The following is a 25,793-nucleotide window of genomic DNA, read 5'->3' on the forward strand; positions in this document are numbered from 1 at the left end:
TATTTACTTTTGTATCATCTATTCCACACTCCTTCCCTGACTCCTGCCACCCTTCTCCACCTTTAGAGTGACAGCTCAGTGATCTTATTTGTCTTCTTTTCTCATGTTTTACCAGCAACTGAGAACCAGCTCTTGGCAAACAACAGGCCTTCCATAAATACTTTTTGGATGAATGAGCGAATGAGGAACTTATATTTAAGCTACCACTTAAATTTTACCTTAAAGAGTTAGAGGCAAAAAGGAGAAAAAAAAGACGATTCTATGAATTGAATGTTTGTATCCTCATGTGAAGAACCTCACAGAATCTCCCAGAAGATCATGAGGGGAACTGAGGGATAAATGACAGTGAGTCATTACTGTTGTAGTTGGTGAAATTTTCCAAGTAAGTTTACTTAGGTGTTTGAGGAAGTAGAACTACTCTTCAAAACATATCAATACAGATTCTACTTAAAGGTAAAACACATGGGGAGGGGCAAGATGGCGGGAGAGGAGGGTCCCCAAATCACCTGTCTCCACCAAATTACCTAGAAAACCTTCCAATTATCCTGAAGATCTACGAATTCGGCCTGAGACTTAAAGAGAGACCAGCTGGAACGCTACAGGGAGAAGAGGTCGCGCTTCTATCAGGTAGGAGGACGGGGACAAAGAAATAAAGACACCAAAGTCCTCCGAGGGGGAGGGGCCGCGAGGAGCCGGGCTGAGGCCGGGGCGAGGGTCCCCAGGACAGGAGAGCCCCGTCCCGGAGACGCAGGAGCTGCACCGACCTTCCCGGGGGAAAGGGGCTCCAGGGAGGTGGAGCAGGACCCGGAGGGCGGGGAGGCCCGCGGGCTCCCGGGGACACTGACAGGCACCTGCGCCCCGGGGGAGTGCGCCGAGCTCCCTAAGGGCTGCAGCGCGCACGGGGGACCCGGAGCAGCTCGGGGGGCTCGGGGGCGGCTCCGCGGAGGGGGCTGCGGGGGGGAGCAGCTCGGGGGGCTCGGGGGCGGCTCCGCGGAGGGGGCTGCGGGGGGGAGCAGCTCGGGGGGCTCGGGGGCGGCTCCGCGGAGGGGGCTGCGGGGGGGAGCAGCTCGGGGGGCTCGGGGGCGGCTCCGCGGACGGGGCTGCGGGGGGGAGCAGCTCGGGGGGCTCGGGGGCGGCTCCGCGGAGGGGGCTGCGGGGGGGAGCAGCTCGGGGGGCTCGGGGGCGGCTCCGCGGAGGGGGCTGCGGGGGGAGCAGCTCGGGGGGCTCGGGGGCGGCTCCGCGGACGGGGCTGCGGGGGGAGCAGCTCGGGGGGCTCGGGGGCGGCTCCGCGGAGGGGGCTGCGGGGGGGAGCAGCTCAGGGGGCTCGGGGGCGGCTCCGCGGACGGGGCTGCGGGGGGGAGCAGCTCGGGGGGCTCGGGGGCGGCTCCGCGGACGGGGCTGCGGGGGGGAGCAGCTCGGGGGGGCTCGGGGGCGGCTCCGCGGAGGGGGCTGCGGGGCGGGAGCAGCTCAGGGGGCTCGGGGGCAGCTCCGCGGAGGGGGCTGCGGGGGGGAGCAGCTCGGGGGGCTCGGGGGCGGCTCCGCGGAGAGGGCTGCGGGGGGGAGCAGCTCGGGGGGCTCGGGGGCGGCTCCGCGGAGGGGGCTGCGGGGGGGAGCAGCTCGGGGGGCTCGGGGGTGGCTCCGCGGAGGGGGCTGCGGGGCGGGAGCAGCTCGGGGGGGCTCGGGCAGAGGAAGAGGCTCCGTGCGGAGGGGGCTGCGCGGTTCCAGGAGCAGCTCGGGGGGCTCGGGGGCGGCTCCGCGGAGGGGGCTGCGGGGCGGGAGCGCGAATCCACCAGCGCAGGCTCCGGAGCACAGGGCGCCGGGACACAGCCCAGGATCCCGCCTCCCCCGGGACAGGCAGAGGCCGGGAGGGCCCAGGACAGCGAGGACGCTCCTGCCCCAGCTGAGCAGATCAGCGGCCCCGCCCCGGAGCCTCCAGGCCCTGCAGACGGAGTTCCTGCCGGAGCTGAATCCAGGTTTCCAGAGCTGGCCCCGCCACTGGGGCTGTTCCTCCTGCGGCCTCACGGGGTAAACACCCCCCACTGAGCCCTGCACCAGGCAGGGGCACAGCAGCTCCCCCAACTGCTGACACCTGAGAATCAGCACAACAGGCCCCTCCCCCAGAACACCAGCTAGACTGACTGACAACTTCCAGGAGAAGCCAAGGGACTTAAAAGTACACAGAATCAGAAGATACTGCCCCGTGGTTCTTTTTTTCTTTTCTTTTCTTTTCTTTTCTTTTCTTTTCTTTTCTTTTCTTTTCTTTTTTGTTTTGTTTTGTTTTGCTTTTTGATTTGTTTCCTTCCCCCACCCCCCTTTTTTCTCCTTTCTTTCTTTTTCTTTCTCTTTTTCTTCTTTTTTTTTTTCGTTTTTTTTTCTTCCTTTTTTTTCTCTTTCTCTCTTCTTTCCTTCTTTCTCTCCTCTCTTTTTCTCCTTTTCCCAGTACAACTTGCTTTTGGCCACTCTGCACTGAGCAAAATGACTAGAAGGAAAACCTCACCTCAAAAGAAAGAATCAGAAACAGTCCTCTCTCCCACAGAGTTACAAAATCTGGATTACAATTCAATGTCAGAAAGCCAATTCAGAAGCACTATTATACAGCTACTGGTGGCTCTAGAAAAAAGCATAAAGGACTCAAGAGACTTCATGACTGCAGAATTTAAAGCTAATCAGGCAGAAATTAAAAATCAATTGAATGAGATGCAATCCAAACTAGAAGTCCTAACGACGAGGGTTAATGAGGTGGAAGAACGAGTGAGTGACATAGAAGACAAGTTGATAGTAAAGAGGGAAACTGAGGAAAAAAGAGACAAACAATTAAAAGACCATGAAGATAGAATAAGGGAAATAAACGACAGCCTGAGGAAGAAAAACCTACGTTTAATTGGGGTTCCCGAGGGTGCCGAAAGGGACAGAAGGCCAGAATATGTATTTGAACAAATTCTAGCTGAAAACTTTCCTAATCTGGGAAGGGAAACAGGCATTCAGATCCAGGAAATAGAGAGATCCCCCCCTAAAATCAATAAAGACCGTTCAACACCTCGACATTTAATAGTGAAGTTTGCAAATACCAAAGATAAAGAGAAGATCCTTAAAGCAGCAAGAGACAAGAAATCCCTGACTCTTATGGGGAGGAGTATTAGGGTAACAGCAGACCTCTCCACAGAGACCTGGCAGGCCAGAAAGGGCTGGCAGGATATATTCAGGGTCCTAAATGAGAAGAACATGCAACCAAGAATACTTTATCCAGCAAGGCTCTCATTCAAAATGGAAGGAGAGATAAAGAGCTTCCAAGACAGACAGCAACTAAAGGAATATGTGACCTCCAAACCAGCTCTGCAAGAAATTTTAAGGGGGACTCTTAAAATTCCCCTTTAAGAAGAAGTTCAGTGGAACATTCCACAAAAAAAAAGGACTGAATAGTTATCATGATGACCCTAAATTCATATCTCTCAATAGTAACTCTGAATGTGAACAGGCTTAATGACCCCATCAAAGGCGCAGGGTTTCAGACTGGATAAAAAAGCAGGACCCATCTATTTGCTGTCTACAAGAGACTCATTTTAGACAGAAGGACACCTACAGCCTGAAAATAAAAGTTTGGAAAACCATTTACCATTCGAATGGTCCTCAAAAGAAAGCAGGAGTAGCCATCCTTATATCAGATAAACTAAAATTTACCCCAAAGACTGTAGTGAGAGATGAACAGGGACACTATATCATACTTAAAGGATCTATTCAACAAGAGGACTTAACAATCCTCAATATATATGCCCCGAATGTGGGAGCTGCCAAATATATCAATCAATTATTAATCAAAGTGAAGAAATACTTAGATAATAATACACTTATACTTGGTGACTTCAATCTAGCTCTTTCTATACTCGATAGGTCTTCTAAGCACAACATCTCCAAAGAAACGAGAGCTTTAAATGATACACTGGACCAGATGGATTTCACAGATATCTACAGAACTTTACATCCAAACTCAACTGAATACACATTCTTCTCAAGTGCACATGGAACTTTCTCCAGAATAGACCACATATTGGGTCACAAATCGGGTCTGAACCGATACCAAAAGATTGGGATTGTCCCCTGCATATTCTCAGACCATAGTGCCTTGAAATTAGAACTAAATCACAACAAGAAGTTTGGAAGGACCTCAAACACGTGGAGGTTAAGGACCATCCTGCTAAAAGATGAAAGGGTCAACCAGGAAATTAAGGAATTAAAAACATTCATGGAAACTAATGAGAATGAAGATACAACCATCCAAAATCTTTGGGATGCAGCAAAAGCAGTCCTAAGGGGGAAATACATTGCAATACAAGCATCCATTCAAAAACTGGAAAGAACTCAAATACAAAAGCTAACCTTACACATAAAGGAGCTAGAGAAAAAACAGCAAATAGATCCTACACCCAAGAGAAGAAGGGAGTTAATAAAGATTCGAGCAGAACTCAACGAAATCGAGACCAGAAGAACTGTGGAACAGATCAACAGAACCAGGAGTTGGTTCTTTGAAAGAATTAATAAGATAGATAAACCGTTAGCCAGCCTTATTAAAAAGAAGAGAGAGAAGACTCAAATTAATAAAATCATGAATGAGAAAGGAGAGATCACTACCAACACCAAGGAAATACAAACGATTTTAAAAACATATTATGAACAGCTATACGCCAATAAATTAGGCAATCTAGGAGAAATGGACGCATTCCTGGAAAGCCACAAACTACCAAAACTGGAACAGGAAGAACTAGAAAACCTGAACAGGCCAATAACCAGGGAGGAAATTGAAGCAGTCATCAAAAACCTCCCAAGACACAAGAGTCCAGGGCCAGATGGCTTCCCAGGGGAATTTTATCAAACGTTTAAAGAAGAAACCATACCTATTCTCCTAAAGCTGTTTGGAAAGATAGAAAGAGATGGAGTACTTCCAAATTCATTTTATGAGGCCAGCATCACCTTAATTCCAAAACCAGACAAAGACCCCACCAAAAAGGAGAATTACAGACCAATATCCCTGATGAACATGGATGCAAAAATTCTCAACAAGATACTGGCCAATAGGATCCAACAGTACATTAAGAAAATTATTCACCATGACCAAGTAGGATTTATCCCTGGGACACAAGGCTGGTTCAACACCCGTAAAACAATCAATGTGATTCATCATATCAGCAAGAGAAAAACCAAGAACCATATGATCCTCTCATTAGATGCAGAGAAAGCATTTGACAAAATACAGCATCCATTCCTGATCAAAACTCTTCAGAGTGTAGGGATAGAGGGAACATTCCTCGACATCTTAAAAGCCATCTATGAAAAGCTGACAGCAAATATCATTCTCAGTGGGGAAGCACTGGGAGCCTTTCCCCTAAGATCAGGAGCAAGACAGGGATGTCCACTCTCACCACTGCTGTTCAACATAGTACTGGAAGTCCTAGCCTCAGCAATCAGACAACAAAAAGACATTAAAGGCATTCAAATTGGCAAAGAAGAAGTCAAACTCTCCCTCTTCGCCGATGACATGATACTCTACATAGAAAACCCAAACGTCTTCACCCCGATTGCTAGAACTCATACAGCAATTCGGTAGCATGGCAGGATACAAAATCAATGCCCAGAAATCAGTGGCATTTCTATACACTAACAATGAGACTGAAGAAAGAGAAATTAAGGAGTCAATCCCATTTTCAATTGCATCCAAAAGCATAAGATACCTAGGAATAAACCTAACCAAAGATGTAAAGGATCTATACCCTCAAAACTATAGAACACTTCTGAAAGAAATTGAGGAAGACACAAAGAGATGGAAAAATCTTCCATGCTCATGGATTGGCAGAATTAATATTGTGAAAATGTTAATGTTACCCAGGGCAATATACACGTTTAATGCAATCCCTATCAAAATACCATGGACTTTCTTCAGAGAGTTAGAACAAATTATTTTAAGATTTGTGTGGAATCAGAAAAGATCCCAAATAGCCAGGGGAATTTTAAAAAAGAAAACCATATCTGGGGGCATCACAATGCCAGATTTCAGGTTGTACTACAAAGCTGTGGTCATCAAGACAGTGTGGTACTGGCACAAAAACAGACACATAGATCAGTGGAACAGAATAGAGAATCCAGAAGTGGACCCTGAACTTTATGGTCAACTAATATTCGATAAAGAAGGAAAGACTATCCATTGGAAGAAAGACAGTCTCTTCAATAAATGGTGCTGGGAAAATTGGACATCCACATGCAGAAGAATGAAACTAGACCACTCTCTTTCACCATACACAAAGATAAACTCAAAATGGATGAAAGATCTAAATGTGAGACAAGATTCCATCAAAATCCTAGAGGAGAACACAGGCAACACCCTTTTTGAACTCGGCCATAGTAACTTCTTGCAAGATACATCCACGAAGGCAAAAGAAACAAAAGCAAAAATGAACTATTGGGACTTCATCAAGATAGGAAGCTTTTGCACAGCAAAGGATACAGTCAACAAAACTCAAAGACAACCTAGAGAATGGGAGAAGATATTTGCAAATGACGTATCAGATAAAGGGCTAGTTTCCAAGATCTATAAAGAACTTATTCAACTCAACACCAAAGAAACAAACAATCCAATCATGAAGTGGGCAAAAGACATGAACAGAAATTTCACAGAGGAAGACATAGACATGGCCAACATGCATATGAGAAAATGCTGTGCATCACTTGCCATCAGGGAAATACAAATCAAAACCACAATGAGATACCACCTCACACCAGTGAGAATGGGGAAAATTAACAAGACAGGAAACAACAAATGTTGGAGAGGATGCGGAGAAACGGGAACCCTCTTACACTGTTGGTGGGAATGTGAACTGGTGCAGCCACTCTGGAAAACTGTGCGGAGGTTCCTCAAAGAGTTAAAAATAGACCTGCCCTACGACCCAGCAATTGCACTGTTGGGGATTTACCCCAAAGATACAAATGCAAAGAAACTCTGGACACCTGCACCCCGATGTTTCTAGCAGCAATGGCCACGATAGCCAAACTGTGGAAGGAGCCTCGGTGTCCAACGAAAGATGAGTGGATAAAGAAGATGTGGTTTATGTATACAATGGAATATTCCTCAGCTATTAGAAATGACAAATACCCACCATTTGCTTCAATGTGGATGGAACTGGAGGGTATTATGCTGAGTGAAGTAAGTCAGTCGGAGAAGGACAAACATTATATGTTCTCATTCATTTGGGGAATATAAATAATAGTGAAAGGGAATATAAGGGAAGGGAGAAGAAATGTGTGGGAAATACCAGAAAGGGAGACAGAACGTAAAGACTGCTAACTCTGGGAAACGAACTAGGGGTGGTGGAAGGGGAGAAGGGCGGGGGGTGGGAGTGAATGGGTGACGGGCACTGGAGGTTATTCTGTATGTTAGTAAATTGAACACCAATAAAAAATAAATTAAAAAAAAAAGGTAAAACACATAATTGTAATAGTTTTCGGGTAAACTCAATTACTTTTATGTGTTGTCTTACTCTTTTTGATGTAAACTGAATTAACTCAGAATTTTCCGTCTCCCCTTACCTTCTCCTCAAAGTGGCATCAGAGGCAGGCATGGGGTCCAAGTTGTCCTTTCTCCCATACAAACATCCATAAAGTGGGATATCACTCATCCTGTCTGGTCTTTGGCCTTTGGTGTTGCTCTGTGCTCCCTACTTTGGAGCTGTCTGTGTTACCATCTGGAGGCTGGCTGCAAGTTCTCTGTTGTGGTGGAGTGCGGGGAGAGGACTTGTCATGACTGTAAGAAACTTCAGGACTCCCTGTTCAACTGTTCTGTGCAATTCTAAGGGCCAAGGACATTGGGCTCTGTCCCATGCCATTCCTGCCTGGGCCAAAGACGTCCTGGCTTGGCTGCCTCAGGCTCTCTGCTACAGGAACAAACTTTGTTCTGTTGCAGCTACACTAGGGGGCACTGCCCAGTGCTGGGGATTCTAGGACCCATTCCCTATTTAGAGCCCCTGCCTTGGAAGAGAATGTCTCCCTTTCTCCCAGATTCTTAAATATTTCTCTTATTATCTTCCAGTTTGGAGCTAATCAAGTCATATTTTGATTATACACTAAGGTGGAGGCTGAAGACCAACTGTATATAATATATTAAAAACTGAACTCTTGCTCTCAGCTTTCCCATTCTTCCAATCTTTCCTGCTTCAAAAAAATGGTACACTATCCACCATGGGAGTCATCCTAAAGTCCCGCCTTTTGTGCATCCCCTGCATTCATGCCAAAATCAAATCTTGTCAGCTCAGCTTCTAAAATATACCCTGAAGGTGTCCATTGCTCATCATTTCTGGCATGACATGTAACCACCACAGCCCTTTTCTTTGTCTCTCCATATTTACTCTTGTTCTTCCAATCCATTTCCCACAAAACAGAGTTTTTAAAAAATATAAATCTGATCACATCACTCTGCAGCTTAAAACCCTATTAATAGCTTTCTGGTGCACTTTGCCCAAAATGAAAACTCCCTGCGCATCTGTGAAGTGAGGGTCATAATAGGGTGGTTTTGAGGATGACATATTTTTAATGCATTAATGTATGCAAACATGCCTGGCACATGGCAAGCACTATGCGTCAGCTGTTGGTGCAGGAGAGGAGATGGAGCCAGGCCATGGTTGATGTGGGCCCATAGAAGGAGGGTGGTGGTACTGACAAGCCTGGAGAGGGGAGAGGGGACAGCTGAGAAGTCAGAGACAGCCTGCAGAACAGCATCTGCCTGAAAGGCGGCCTCCAGGAATGTTGTTATCAGATGGAGGCGCCATCAAAAACAATTTATCCTTTGCCTAATTTTGCCTGCAGCTTGCAGGAGGGCTGTCTGTCACTGCAAGGGACCAAACTGCTCCTGATTTTGGCAGGGGTTCATGAAACTGATATTTTGGAATTTGTTCTTCTCCATGAAAAAAACAAAAATTAAAAGCTTGATTAACAATCACAAGAGAAATGTGCAGGCTTGCAGACTTGTGGTTTGCAAATTGCTTATAATTCTCCTCTTACTGTCTGCCACCAAAATACCTCCGCCTGACGAGATCAGAGCTACCGTCATCCTTTTACATTTAATTTTAATTTACACGAAATAATGTTCTCACTGCTCCATTTCTTCCAATTCTTTTCTTCTCCTCCCCTGTTCATTTTTCCTTATCACTTCAAAGTTCCTCCTTTCAGCAATGTCATCTTCTCTTGCTGTAATGTGCTTCACCTTTATCCGTCTAATAAACGCATTATTTTCATTTCAAGTTTATGTCCTCTGCAGTCACACTTCTTAGCTGTAAAATTAAACTCAGAAAAAAATATCAAGCTGACTAATGTATAGAGACTATTTCACTTTTGTTAACAAGCATTAGGGTTGACATTTCTTGATTTTGGAAACTTGTTTTGGATTTGATTTAGAAATTCAGGGAGCACTAAAGAACTCACGAATGACTCCTTTTCCCTCTTCCTTTTTGACTTTCTTTCTTTCTCCTCTCTTCTTTTCCATGCTTTACGATCCACTTATAACATGAGCATTTAAAAAAAGAATAGAGGGGACTACTGGCTTGTATATTTTCTCTACCTTGGATGTATTACTAACAGATTTGCAAGCAGTTTTCTTTACAAAAATATTGGCTGTGATGTGAGACCCTGCCTTAGGGAGTAATTTCACCGTAAGATCATTTCCCCTACTTGAGATAAGTATACAACGTGCAGCCTTACGGATAGGCATTTACTTTCTTCTTCAGCTCAACAAGTATGCATTTCCCAGCTACCACTTTCAGAGACTGAATACTATCCAAGGTGAATCATAAACCTGCTCTAATTTGGTAATTCTTCATGCTTTTATGTGCTTGCACCAGAGCTACACATTTCATCATAATTTATTGCCTTCATAATTGTTCTGCTTTGGAATATGGAAATACTACTTAGTGCTCTCATTTCTCCGTTCTGGTAAATTCGGGTTAGCTTTGCCTCCCATTTCAACTCTAACCTCTTACCAAAGGCCACCACATTCCTAATATCACATGTTGAAGGTTCTGGCCAAGAGACTTTACTTTTGCTAATTCATTTTTTTCCCCAAGAGACGATGGCTACTATTCTTTTGAATTATTGCCTCTATTTTAGAAAAGGAACTAATTATTCTTTATTTAACAAGGAATATCCTATGACTGATATAGTTGGATTCATATAAAAATGCGTAAGTGGTAGTGAGGACATCATTTTCTCCAACAAAAAGTAATTTCAAAAGTGATTTAAATGGAGCATAAAGAAATACTCATGAAAAAAAAAAAAAGAAATACTCATGAGTATGGTTGCTCTTCTAGCTAATGCAGATATCTTACTCCTACCACTGATATTCCTGAATTCCTTATGCTCAGCAGGTTCTCAGAAAACATTTCTTGATACTAAGAGTTTCCCAATCCTGACTTTCTTTGTCGGCTCTTGAAAGATTTACACTGTTTAGGAATGCATGTAAATACACAGATATGGATCTCATATTTTCTAAGGTGATATAATAATAGCTGGTGACTTGGATAATTGTGTGTCGATGTGGCCCCAAGAGACTATCAACATTCCTCTTCCTACTGCATAAGGATCCATTTATGTGCCCTGGCTTGCAGCAGTTCCTTCAATTACAGATAAAGCTCTGCTTTCTTTCAAGGCACATGCTTTGCTTCACTGTAGGATGTTTTGTAACAATTATAAATTTACTTTTGAATTTTCTGCATTACAGATTCTACTTCAGTGCACTGCAACTGCCTGCAATTAAAAAAATATCATATATTCTGTGTATGCTTTGCATTCCATCATGAATGCTTGGAAGGTAACAATTTTTTTTTCATGCTATTGACTTTGATGAACCTCATCACTACTGTAAAAGGAAGTCACAGCGAAGCAAAAATACCCCTGACATTTGAGCCCCAAAGAGGACTCTAGATAGAAATCTGGCATGGGAATAGCGATGATCAATGACTTCACTGATTTATTGATTCTTTCATTCAAAATCTTTAAATAAGTGTTTATTAATTGCCTATTATCAGTCAGGGCTTCTTCTGGGGACTTTGTTTTCCTTTCATATCTGCTTTTTAAAAAGGCCTTTTATTTTACAATTTAAGCGGGATTTTGTTTCATTTGGGCCATGTTGTTTACATGATGAACAGTTACAGTTAGAATGGGTTTCAGTGATTGCCAAGAAGACGGATTAATCTGCCAGGTAGGGTATCAGTAGGAATCTAGTTGTCACATGGAGACTTAACTACAACACCCTTCCTTTTGGAGCTTCCGATTGGTTGATGGTGTTCAGGTGAGTGTTGACACGGATTTTATCAGTTTCTAAAGGCATGCCACACCTGGACTTGATGTTTTCTCTGGTTGTTTGCAGATTCCTTGCAATGTAAGATGTCTACTTCACTCCCAGCCACAATCCTATTATTCTGAGAACAAATCTCCAGAATAACTTTTGAAACCTGATGCAGGCTGCTGACTCACTTGTTTTTCCTTAGGCAAATTACCATATCAGAATAATATATCATCTAAAAAATGTTTCATAGTTAGATATAAAGCACATTTAAAGTAAGTTCCAGTAACGAATTATCAGCATATTTGGAAGCTTCCATATGACTCCTCTGGTGTGTTTTGTTGAAGCTTACAGATTAGCCCATGCTAATTTTCAGAACTATGTAAGGCGGGGATCAACGTGTAGTATTTGGTACTCCTTTGGTAATAAAGGAACTAAATAATAAAAAAAATATATCATTGTTTATGAAAAAAAGGCATTTCTTTTTTTTTTTTAAAGATTTATTTATTTATTTGGGGGGGGGCAAGGGAAAGAGAGTCTTAAGCAGACTCTAAGCTGAGCATGTGGGCTTGATCTTACAACCCAGAGCTGAAACCAAGAGTTGGTTGCTTAGCTTCCTGCACCACCCACATGCCCCCAAAGATACTTCTAATATATAAAACACTCTGCTAACGCCCTCACCTCAATACTCTATTGTGGAAAGTGTCAAGTCATCTAGCTTCAACTCTGCTTGTCCTTTTTTTTTTTTTTTTCTCTGTTTGTCTTTTAATTGCTCTGGCTGACCATTGTGTTCTCCTCATTCTTTCAAGAGGGGAAATATGCTGGCATAGATGTGAGCATAATGTAAGAACTCGGATCTAGAAGTACATTTATTTATTTATGATTTTTTAATTTATTCATGAGAGACACACAGAGAGAGAGAGAGAGAGAGAGAGACAGGCAGAGAGATAAGCAGGCTCCACGCAGGGAGCCTGATGCAGGACTTGATCCTGGGTCTCCAGAATCACACCCTGGGCTGAAGGCAGGCGCTAAACCGCTGAGCCACCCAGGGATCCCCTAGAAGTACATTAAATGACAATAGTATTAATAGGAGATATTTGGCCCGCAGGTCCAAACTTTCATAATGGCAGGACACTGAATCTACTAGAAAGCAGATTCCAGTGAGATTTAGGCCAGAGTTATGCTTCTCAAACATTAGGTACACATGGATCTTCCTGGGGACCTTGTGAAAATGTGGATTCTAATTTAATATGCCTGGAATGGAGCCTATGATTCTGCATTGCTATGAAATCAGCACTCAAAACGGGTCTAGAGGAGCAGAACACTTTTGATTTTAAATACAGTCACTAAGTATTACAGGTTTTAGGTAAAATTTATATTCTTAGATTTCCATGCAGAGGAATTGAACCTGAAGCAAAGGCCTTGCCACTGACATTGTCATGCTGGGTGGGCCCTCTCAAAATTTTCAACCCAGAATTCTAGGAGTACAAATTCTTTATTCTAAAGAATACCACACTTCTACTGGGCCTGAAATCATTTGACCTGAAATTATTTTCATGAGTCTTGTGGAAGTATCAGAGATAGCTTGGATGGATGGGGAAAGCAGAGTACCTGGACTCAGAAGTTCTGAATTTGAGCCCAGCTTTGCTTCTGCTGGGCTCCATAAGCTTGAATAAGTCATATATCCTCTTTCAGTTTCTATTTCCTTCTGTATGAATTGCTAATAGTAAAATACAACTTTATAGGTTTGCTTTGATATCAAGTATGAGAATATATATAAAACTGTTTTGTAAATGTCACAAATGCTATGCAAATATTAGTTGAGGAGCTTGTAATCTAGCAGTGATAATTTACATTCACATCAGAACATTTGTGGTGCCTCAGATCCTTTCATTGTTTATTATTAGCAGTGAACATTCTGACCAAGAACACAGGTATTTTATTGTTTCCCTTAGGTGTCATTTGTATGCAGTCATTGGTTATAATCCTATAGTAAAAACCCCATTATTTCTTTTCTCCTTAAAACACCGGTATTGTTGGTACCACTCTGGTTGTTTTGGGGAAGGGGAAGTAATGAGTAGCAAGTTTGAAAGTTGGCATAAGACTCTGCTCAGAACTAATTAGTGTTCTGTGACAGTGGTGGATGGTACCCTGACTTACACACAACTGATGAGAATTGCTTAATCAACACAGAGGCGTGCTTGGTCTGAGGAGAGCATGCCATCTTCATCACCTAGGGAAGAAGTCGGCCTGCAGGCAGCTTGCATTTTAATTGATTTTATGATGAGCATTGACTTTATTAAATTTTAGACAAAATGCCCTATGGCATCTGTCAGTGATAAGTGACAGGAAAGACATTAAAAGTTTAGTGAACACTTAGGAATTCTTTATCAGCAGGCATTTATTGAATGCCCCCTGGATGAGAATAATAATGCTTGCATTTATATCGTGCAAGTCATTTCCACAAATTTTATTTATGATGCAAATTTTCATAGAGTCTATTCCCTTTTCTGATGTAAAAACCAATTTTTGTGGGGCTTTCATTCATCATTATGTTACAAACTCAGCACAATTTCCATTTTGGGGAGAGATAATTTATCTTTGAGGGAGGAAGTAAGGAAGGAGGGAGAACCAGAAAGTAGGGACCAGAAAGCTCAATAGCTGTTTTGGCATGTGTTTAGTTAGATTTAGTACCACTTTCTGCTTTTCTTCCTAGACCCTGTCTGATTTGTTTTCAGCCTTCACCATGTCTTTTCATGCCTGTCATTCTCTTTTATAATTAGAATACTCTGAGGATTTTCATTAAAGTGTAACCTACATTGAGCACCCAAGGTCTTTTCTATTAAGACAGTGTTTTGAACAAGGTAGATGACACTTTTCATGGATATCTTATTTAGAAAGTCTTCCCATCACTAAGGTGGCCTCACCTTGGATTCTAATATCGTCATCCTGTTGCACAGATTTGTTGGTTGAACAGGTGGTACCCGAGTGAGGCTCCATTTACTGCAGGCTGCTTCTGCAGTGCCTGCTTTGGCTCAGACCTCTGTGGTGATCCAAGTCATGGGAGACTAGATCAGAGTAAGTAGAGAAAGGCAGCAAGAATTTCTACAAGTTCTGAATTAAAGGATGATTCCAGAAAATGGAATTTTTATTTTTCAGAAATATGTGGGACATACTATATCTGATTTGATTAGTAAATAAGCATCTACACATGAAGTTAGAAAGAATGAAATGAAACAATCTGCTATTAACTGGTTAATAAAAAGAACTTTTCTAAATGTTTGATGCTTATATTCAACCATTATATATAATATAATTTATGTTTAATCACATCGAAGCCTTGCCAAGTAGTAGTCCTACAGGAATTACTCTAATGAATACATAAGCACCTCTTATATTGAGCATATTAATTGCTTATATGCAAATTATTTTAAGTACTTGAACAGTTTGACTTAAGAAGGATAAACATTATCTCTATAATCTTATATGTGATATTCATTTGCTTAGCAAGCCTTTTTTTCTGATGGATTACATAAAAGCAAACTTTATAATCAACTGAATATAAATTATCCTTAGTTTGGAAAAACAAATTAATGAGGTTTTATGATCTTAATTCCTAGACTTCTCTATCACCTAACTCAATATGGGACAGTAATATACCATAAGTTGGTGTAAATGACTCCTAGTTTTACATTGACTTTTTGTCTTTATTTTTTTCCACTACCTTTTAAGTGAACTAGGCAATTTTGAAAAATAGAATTTGTATTAGTATCGAATTAGACATCAGGCAACTCAGTCTACTTATATATATGAGTGGGAGTACCATAATTTTCGTCATTAATATGAATGGATCTTCTAGTACCTTTGAGTCCAAAGACACCTTTTTTTTGAAGATTTATTTATTTACTTGAGAGAGAGAGAGAGACCCTGAGCAAGTGAGGGGAGGGTCTGAGAGAGAGAGAGAGAATCCTGAAGCTGACTCCCTGCTGGGCACAGAGCCTGAGGCAAGGCTGATCTCATGACTCTGAGATCAGGACTTGAGTGAAAATCAAGAGCTGGCTGCCCAACCACCCAACCTCCCAACCAACTGAGTTGGGGGCCCCCAACTACCCAACCCCCCTTACCCCAAGAGCTCCCAGAGAGATCCTTGATGATATTTCTCTAGGGTCTCAAGATATCACCCATCTTTTGGGGATGTTAATTCTTAAGTATGAAAAAGTAGAATGATAATACCTCAGAGTTAGCAAGACCTTTAAGATTAGCTTGTAAAAACCACTGGTTGATGCAGAAATCATAATTTCCAGAAAATCTTTTCTTTGTAAAGTTCCCCTACTGCAATGAAAGGAATTTTCTATATGCAGAGCCAGGCACATGCATATTAATTCATCATAACCCCACACATACACACTCATAGCAATCAGCTTATCATATAAATTATCACTAGAGCCAAGTAAACATGTCATAATTAATTTTAACCACACACATATGGATCACTGTATTTTAACTTTGATCACAGGGTCACCAGTTGATGCAAAAGAAAAAGGGAGAGATCTGTTCTTTCAGAATTCACCTGAAAATTTTCAAGAATATGTCCTCAACTCTCCTAATCAGAATTCTGCTATTTGCTCATATCCACAGATACATGATCTTCTGGCTTTTAGACTTGAGTGAAATTTCCTCTGGATTTATTTTTCAGTATGTATCTTTATCCCAGGGAAGTTCAGATTATTGGCATGTTTCCTGGAGCATGTTTTGCATAATATTAAACAGAATATTTGTAAGTAGACCTTGCAGTCTTTTTTTTCAAGTAAATTAGGGGAATTCTGTGTAAATTTAGTTATTCTTTAAACAAATGTTTATTACCTATTGTGTGGTGAGCAATATACAAGATGCTGTACATATAATGACGAGCAAAATGGACATGATCCCTGCCTCATATTGCTTGTGATCTAGTAAGGAAAATATACATGAAGTGCTATGGCTTAAACATTTGTGCCCCCTCCAATTTAAGTGTTGAAATCCTGGTGCCAAAAGTGATAATATTAGAAGGTGGGCCCTTAAGAGCTGATTAGATCATGAGAGCAGAGCCTTATGAATGGGATTAGAGTTCTTATAAAAGGCTACACAAAGGTCCCTGCCAGCCCCTTGTACCATGTGAAGATGCAGCAAGAAGGCTCTGGCTGTAAACTAGGAAGAAAGAGGGTCCCCTCACCTGACCATGCTGGTGCTTGCTCTTGGACTTCCAGTCTCCAAAACCATGAGAAATAAATTTCTGTTGTTTATAAGTCATGCAGTCTATTTGGTTATAACAGCCCAAATAGACTAAGACATTGATCAGCTAATTACAGAAATATATAATATCTAATTGAAATAATTGCAATGAACAGGAAGTATAGGACACATATGGTAGACTGTTCTAGGATGTCTTGTATAGTTTTGGAGTATTTGGGACCTAGAGAAACTTTTCCAGGAGAAGAGGGAAATTAGCAATGTGGGAATGGAGCAGCATGTACAGAGGACTTGACATAAACAGAAACATGGTGTCTGAGAAATTTAAAGGTCATTGCAGTGGAAGCATACACAGGGAGGCTGGTGAGGTAAGCAGATACCAGGATGAGAACACCTATGATTTTTTAAAGACCGTTTTTGAAAGAAAATGGCATGGTCAGATTCTCATCTTAAAAATAACGCTTCGGTTGCAGTATGGAAATTAGAGTAGAAATGGGTGGTATGGACTGAATAGTGACCCCATCCCCCACCAGATTTTTATGTTGAAGGTTTAATATGACTATATGTGGAGTTAGGGTCTAAAAGGAGGTCATAAAGATTAGGCGAGGTTATAAGGATGATAGGACTGGCATCTTTATAAAAAGAGGAAGACACGTCCCCATTGTCTCTCTCAGCCTGGGCGCGGCCTCATGAGGACAAGTAAGAAGGTGACCATTTGCAAGCCAGGAGGAGAGGTCTCACCAGGGACCAAATATGCTGACACTTTGATCAAGGACTTTCTGGTCTTCAGAGCCATGAGAAAGTACATTTTTGTTATGTAGGCCAGCCAGCCTGTGGTATTTTGCTATGGCAGCCAAGCTGACTACTATGGGCCGAGAGAATGTATATGGGAGTTCTGGGTAGGGGACCACAGCAATAGTTCAGATAAGAGATAATGGGGTATGTGCTATAATGGGAATGGCAGACATTGAGAACAAATTACAGAAGCAAGAGACTTCCTTTATGTGGAATTAACAGGATTTATTGTTGGATTATATATACAAGATGAGAGAGAGAGTGAGAGAGAGAGAGTTAAAGTTTTCTGACTTGCACCCTAGACAAATGATTTGCATAGCTCAGGTGTCACCGGAAGATCAGGTTTGGAGCTATAACCACTCCATTTTTGATACATGAAGATTTTTTTTTTTTTAAGATTTTATTTATTCATGATAGACATGACGAAGCCGGCTCCATGCAGGGAGCCGGATGTGGAACTCGATCCAGGGACTCCAGGATCATGCCCTGGGCTGAAGGTGGCACTAAACCACTGAGCCACCCAGGGATCCCCTGAGCCACCCAGGGATCCCCAATACATGAAGATTTAAGTGCCTTTGGGTATGTCAAAGAGGGAGATGGCAGTGGAGTTTAGAGAGGAATTAAACAATGCGTAACAGATTCTGTGACTATGTGACTTCTCAGAGGTTTTGATGTGTTTAAATATGTATGTGAATTGTGACTCTCCAAGACAGGGTTTGGGGTTTTTTACAGCACCTTTCCCAAATTGGACCTCTTGTGAAGAGAAAGAAATCAAATGACTAGTAAGTACTCTGTAGAATGTATTTGGTAATTGCTGCTCATTTTTAATTATTCTCCTTCCCTGCTGCTTAATATCCGTAACTTTTTATTTTTTATTTTTTGATAAAGCATCCTTTGGACACATCATGGCCAATGTACTTGCAAATTGTGGAAATGAGGTAGAGAAAGATTCAAGACAGGGCATTCGGTGTCTTAGGGTTCCTCAGCAGGAGTGCCAGTGCCCTTTCGAGTGCCAGGCAGGAGCTGAGCTGAATGCTCAGAGCAGGGGAGACCCTCTGCCTTTCAGGCCACATCTGGTTACTCTCTTCAGGTAAGAGTTCATGAATAACACCCCTGTCCCCAAATCCTTGCCTTCTGCATAAGTTGTTGGCTCTCTCTCAGTGTTATTCCGCTCCTGGAATACTGAAAGTATTTAATATACTGAAAGTATTTCAATACTTGAAAATGTAGACTGTTTCTCCCTTGGGTTTGTCTATCCCAAGATTTCAAAGTTATTGCCTAGAAACTTTAGTCAATTGAGTATTAGAGGCTTAAAATTTAGTTATATAGTATTACATATGTTATAATGAGTTTTCCTTAGTGCTTTTTACGTATAAAATATGATACTGTATGCGACATTTTACAACTGGCTTTTCTATTCAACATATATTTTGGAAATTTATCTATCTAACCACTTGTAAATCTATCTTTTTTAAAAACTATTAATATTTTACAGTATGAATATATCGAAATATATTTCGCCATTCTACTATATTCAGCTAGATTAAACAAAACAAAAGGAAACAAAACACTATCCACTGGGTAGTATCAGTAGTAAATACAAGAACAGGAAGATCAAGCAAAGGGTTGAATGATTCCACCTGTTTTTTGCCCAAAATATTATATGGACTATAAGAACTTACATTTATTAATTGTAATTACCTTCTCTTCATATTTATTTTGAGAAATAACTGACCGCTAAACAGAGCTCCAGAAAAACTCTTTATGCCAAATTTTATTCCTAACGTGCAATCCTGCACAATGCTTTTGTTGTTGTGCCAAAAAATACAATCTCTCAGTTTTTAAATGATTCCTCTCCACTCTAGTGAACTCACTTGGAACCCTATATTCTAGTTATTTGCAAAAGCTTGTTAAGGCATGCAGGCCCTTTATGTCCTCCAGAGGTCCTTGCTCACAGGAGATCTCCAGATACTTTTTGGTTTGATTTTTGAATTCAACTAGATTATTTATTCAGTTCTGGTTGTTAGGTGACCAGCATGTTCCTGAGACTCATGTGTACCATTACACTTTTGAGGGACAGTTTGTTATAAAATGCTGAATTAGGAGGTCAATAATGATTTATTTATTTATTTATTTATTTATTTATTTATTTATTTATTTTTAAAATTTTTATTTATTTATGATAATCACACAGAGAGACACAGGCAGAGGGAGAAGCAGGCTCCATGCACAGGGAGCCCGACGTGGGATTCGATCCCGGGTCTCCAGGATCGCTCCCTGGGCCAAAGGCAGATGCCAAACCGCTGCTCCACCCAGGGATCCCCCAATAATGGGGGATCTATTTGTTGTCCATGCTTCCTAATGCCTCTTTCCACCTTATTCTGCCGGTGTCTGCATGAAGTACAGCAGCAGAATAATTGCTAAATAGTTAAAAGCCTTGAAATCCATTTACCATTTACCACAAAGTAGAAAAAAGAAGCCATAAGCCATAATTTTCATTATGAAATATTCATAGAAATGAGATAAAATCTGTGTTTTAATAAAATGTTAGTAAGACTTTAAGAAAACCATTAAAGAAACATGTTTACTCTTCGGATAACTGAATTCAAATCTATTATTCCTCAATTTGGCAAAAAAGGAAATTTTGGGGATAATTTATGTGTAACATTTTCTGGTAGGTACTTGCTTTCTCTAGGAAAATGTTCCATTGCTAGGAAGTTTCCATATGGATAACAATAATTTGCAGGATTTCCCTGTGGCAAAAATAAAACAATTGGAAGTATATCTAGATATGTGCTCATACCTAACAGCAGTGTGTTTATTTTTATTTTTATTTTTTTTATTTTTTTTAGCAGTGTGTTTAAGAGCAACTGATATCAACTTCATTTTGGGGAGCTCAAATTTGCCATCTACTGTCTAAGATTCTTTGCTGTCCAAGTGAAGATCGCAGTCAGGGAATAATAACATTGCTCAGAGTTTAGGATTTCCTAGGTGGAGACAGAAGTAGGAAGTCATAATGTCTGCCAAGAATTAATAAGCTATAATGGGATGAGAGAAGTCTCTCCAATATTTTCATACTCCTCAATTGACTGACTCTCAACAAATGTATACAGTATCAGTCCCCTGTCACTTCACATGGAAAGTCTAACATCAGCTGAGCAGATTAGCCTATGAACTCTTTGCCTCCATCAATTTCACTGTTCATGGAACTGACCATCCTGGATGAGAATGCTATGAGTTGCTTTTCTGAAATGTCAAGAAATCATTGATTGGAAATCTTGCATTCTGTGACAATAGTAAGTTCTTTGAGGGACGTGTAGCTTGGCTGTTTACACTACAGGGTGTGTGTGTGTGTGTGTGTGTGTGTGTGTGTGTGTGTGTATTTAAGACAATTCTGGAGTCAGCAGTTATTCTGTTGGAATTGCCAATGTGATAGCCTCAAATTTTACGATATGCACTAATAATACAGTGTTCACCATGACTTGGGGTATAAATCATCATTAGGAAGCAACGTTAGTATTATGTTGAAGCCAGAGGAAAGAGGAGAAGGCCGTAGTATGTACACAGGAGGCTTGAGGTTTTATTAAGAACCCAGGTTCTTCTGAACTTTAATTTAACATGCCTTGGGTTTCTTCAATTCAGCCTCATTTTTAAAACATGTTCCTTTATAAATTATAGGCAAATGGACAACAGTGTCCTCTCACTTCTACATAAAACTACTGGTACTGAATTGTTATAAAGTGCTGAATTAGGAGGTCACATTAGGGTCACATTAGGGTGTTTTGGCCACACTGTGTGTATTCGTGGCTATTGCTTTGGTTGGTGTTCAGATAATTGCACTTATCATCTCTATATGATTCCATGATTAAAACATTAATATATGAATGTAATTCTGGTGAGTACTGTACTTACGTTTTATTATCGATTTTCAGCACAGAATTATGCAAATCTAGGACCTCATGAATGTCATTTAATGCTAATGATTTGCAACTTGGTGAGGAGTTGCAGCTTTTCAGAGGAATTAAAAGAATAGAGAGAATTTTACATTTGTGGGGAATACAGTATAAGTGAAGTTCCTAATTGGAAGAACAGTTAATTTTTTGTTTTTCCCTGCTTAAGAAGGATGCTAATGTCCCCCTTTCTCCCTCCTCAAGCCTTTCTGAAGATGGAGACACCATCTCTATCACCTGACTTGGGGTGAGAAAGCAGTGTAGAAATATTGCAGCTTTTTGTTATCCCAGCAATATGAAACACTAATTTTCTGGGATAAACCATGAGTTCAGAAAAAATAGAATTTCCTAGTGTGTCAATTGTGGGCATTCTGTGAGTGTCCAGCAGAGAATGCTGTGAATTGCTTCTGTCAGTATGACTGGCACAAGCTCTTAAATCTGTTGACAGCTTGCAAATCCTTTTGCTGACTTTCAGATTATTGACACCATTATGCACTGACTTTCATGTTAGTGCAATAACAAAATAAATGATTGAATATACATTTTCAAATAAAATCTCATAATCAAAAATTAAACTTCAGATCTATGTTTATTGTCATTCAACAGCCACTTGATTGTACCAGGGTGTTGCACTTGAATTCAGTTTTAAGTATATTAGAAAATGTGAGGGGACTTCTGGGATGTCCACATATTTGAACGGGATAGGGCTAACATTGTATTATTATTATGGATTGATCAATCTGGATAAATTGCATCTGACTTGTGCTTTTACTCTGTGGCCAGTATACTTTGAATTATGTTGTAAACTGTGCCTTACCAGATTGTTACTGTGCTTTAACTAGTTGTATTCCTACATACTTTAGAATTGTTTATAGTCTAATAAAGTTAACCTAATTTATCCTACTTTTCCAAGCCCGGATCTCAGATGATAACACTTATTTATTTTAGTGTTTAATGCTAAATTTCACCTTTTGATTAAAACCTTATTTAGCCTACTAAAATAGGGCTTGGTTTAAATTCCAATTAACCTTTTGTTTCATCTATGTGATTTAAATGCATAGTATTATTATACCTCAATAATAGAGTATAATTTTATCCTTTAATTCTTCATTGAAGCTGACTATATTTATTAAGCTAGCTTGAATTTCCTGACTCTAGCTATACTGCTGAGATGACTCAACTAATCATTATTAAATAAAATAAATTGTTCCCTTTACAAAATTCATAAACCTTATTTCCTTAAATATTTTTGGAAATCTGAATAAGCTATTTTTTTCATAAAAGTGAATATGAATCACATTTTTGCAAACTTGGATGAGCTTAATATGAATCTAGCTTGGTCAACACTGCCTATACTGAAATATTTAGTAGTACCTTATATTCACTTTAATTCAACAAGGCACTTGAGGCCCTCACAGTATAGTATAAATGTTGAATAACATTTCTGGACTTTGAAGAACTCACTGTCTAGCAAGGAAGATAAGCACATGAGTAGTTAGCATATTATGCTACATGCTGTAATGGAGGGGTGTATGTGAAGTATGGCTTCAAGACTGAGAATGGAGCACTTGATGTGGGACCACAAGGGAAGGCTTCCCAGGAGACATGGGACATTTGAACAAGGTCTAAGTGAGAGTACATCAGATGAGATGAGATCCCGGGCTGAGAGGGTAGCGTTAGCAAAGGCACAGACCAGTTAAAGTGTATTGCAGATTTGAAAAGTTTGAGCACTCATGAATGACTGGTTCATGGTATGTGTGTATGGGGCACAGAAGATAGGTAGAAAGATAGGAATAAGAGGGATAGGAGATTAAAATGTAGAAGATTAGATAACTACATGATATTTTGATGCTTCATATCTAACACTTGCATTGTCAGCTGTTCTATAAACTACCTAGAGATAGGATGAAGGTCAAGGTTGTAGGGTGCTGTAAGAAATGGGAGGGAAATCCAGATTGGGTACAGGTTAGGGTGATTATGTTCATATTAACTGGCTTCCCTATGAAAGCTATGAAACTAGTCAAAGAGAGTCAACACAATTGTCATAAGTTCACCCCTTTTCTAATGACTAAGACCATGCCTTACCATAGTTTTCCCTACTCAATCTTGGAACTTGGGTCCCACATCTAGAGACTTTATTTATTCCATAAAGAGAAGTTAAGAGGAAGTTCCAGACACCTAGCCTTTCCTCAGATCAGATCATTAGCAACTCAGATCATTAGCAACACAATTTACTTTGAATCCACCAGGATAAATCTTACACCTCTATCTCATCAGACTATAAGAGAAGCCCTACACTAGCCCTTCAGTGATCTTGTCCTGTATCTTATTTCAGCTCTCACTCCTATGGTATTACTCTTGATCATATCATAATCAATAATTACAGCCCCTCCAATATATTAATTTAATGCATCACACTCTCTAACCGGGCTTGAATTCTATGGACAATCATTATAGATGCTTCCGGCCTCTAGCTCAGTTCTTTTGTTTCTCTGTTTCATATTGACTTACTTGGGAAAAGGCCATTACCCTAGTTAAAAGCAGTTCTTTGCTTGCTCCATGCTTACAGTTGTCTTCTGACTAGAGAACAATTCCCAAATATGCTGAATGATTCTACTTTAAATTCATGACCATGAACATTAGATGGGTTTTTAATGCTGCCTGGCAATTATACTGAATTTTCATAAACTAGCATGAACTCTCCTATACTACTCTTTCATATTAGTCCCTTTTTCTCAAACCTAAAACTTATCCTCCATCTATAATCTCAGATAATGGCATCCCACTGAGAAAATTGAAACCCCTCAAATAGAACTTCTAAGGACTCCCACAACTGTATCTCCTCACCTATCAGCTTTTCCAATTCTGTCCTTTTCCCTTTGTGCTTGTATCAGCACTCCTATCTTAACCCAATCCTTTTATATATGTTATCAGATTCTATTCTTGCTTTCTATTTGACTATCTTTCCACTTAGCTTTTCAAAAGTGGCATTGCAGCAATTATCTACACTCTTTAAAAAGTTGCAGTGAGGGGATGCCTGGGTGGCTCAGTGGTTAAATGTCCGCCTTTGGCTCAAGGCGTGATCTCGGGGTCCTGGGATCAAGTCCCACATTGGCCTCCTTGCATGGAGCCTGCTTCTCCCTCTGCCTATGTCTCTGCCTCTCTCTCTCTGCATCCCTCATGAATAAATAAATAAAATATTAAAAAAAATGGTGACGAATAATTGGTATTCAAGTAAACTGAAGATGCTTAAAATACAAAAACCCGTGAAACCATCACCATATTTACAATAATGCACATATTCCTTACCCTTCAAGGTTTCCTCATGTCCCATTGAAATCTTTCCCTCTCCTCTCCCCACCCACTCACTATCATCAGACAACAACTTTGTCACCATACTCTGTCACTAGAGATTATATTTTCATTTTCTTTAATTTTATATGAATGGAATAACACAATATGTACTCCAGTTTGGCTTTTTTTATTCAATATATTTAGTCTGAGATTCACTGATGTTACATGTATCAGCAGTTCATTCCTTCATCTTGCTAAATAATATTCCCTTGTGTAGATATACCAAAATTTGTTCATCCATTCCTCTTGTCAATTTCTACAAAGCAAAAACAAAACAAGACCTTTGACAGGCTTTTAATTGAAATTGCATTCAATCTATGGATCAGTTTCAAGGAAATACTGAATTTTCTGACCCATGAGTATGGATTATCTACTTAGTTAGGTTTTCTTTAATTTCTCTCAGCAGTGTATTGTTTTTGCACCTTTTGGGGGGTTAGATTTATTTGTAACTATTTCATATGTTTTGTGTTATATGTGGTATTTTTTTCAACAACTGTTCATTGCTAGAATTAGGAATAAAACTGATTTTTTCATATTTATCTTTAATTTTGTGATATCATTAAACTCACTTATTAGATTTAGTATTTTGCTTTGCAGGTATCATTGGATTGTTTTCAAGAAGATGATCATATTGGTGAGTAATCACAGTTATTTATTTATTTATTTGTACTATGGATGCCTTTTATTTCCCTCAAATACTGCACTGGAGAACTTCTGGTATAATGTTGAATAGAAGAAATGAGAGCAGAAACATCCTTGTCTCATTACTGATACTAGGAAAAAAAAGCAAGCTGTTTCTGACCTTGTAATATGTTCTTAGCTGTAGATGTTTCATAGATACTTTTTATGAAGTTGAGAAAGTTCATAAAAATATGGTTTTTCTATTTTAGTTTGTTGCTGTGATTAATTACATTGATTGGCTTTGAATTACTAAATCAATTTTGCATTCCTGTGATAAAACTCACTTCGTTAGGATATTATTCTTTTTAATACATTTTTGGATTTAATTTGCTAAAGTTGTGTTAAGACTTATTATAGCTGTTTTTGTGACATTGACTTGTCATTTTCTTTTCCAGTAATGTCTTTCTTTGTGTTGGTATCAATATAATGGTGGCCTTATAGAATGAGTTGGGGAGTACTACCTGTCTTTC

General features: G+C 40.3%; 1 long non-coding RNA gene across 1 annotated transcript in view; it reads left to right on the forward strand.

The window, feature by feature from the left end:
• The first annotated feature begins 478 nt into the window (after positions 1–478).
• The window catches only part of LOC144305306 (uncharacterized), a 176,579-nt gene continuing 151,264 nt past the window's right edge, over positions 479–25,793 (forward strand). Inside the window, exons 1-2 of the long non-coding RNA XR_013372361.1 lie at positions 479–627; positions 25,240–25,276. This is a non-coding gene — a long non-coding RNA (uncharacterized LOC144305306). The remainder of the gene's footprint in view (positions 628–25,239; positions 25,277–25,793) is intronic.

The sequence above is a fragment of the Canis aureus genome, chromosome 35 (assembly GCF_053574225.1).
Source record: "Canis aureus isolate CA01 chromosome 35, VMU_Caureus_v.1.0, whole genome shotgun sequence".
Classification (NCBI taxonomy): Eukaryota; Metazoa; Chordata; class Mammalia; order Carnivora; family Canidae; genus Canis; species Canis aureus.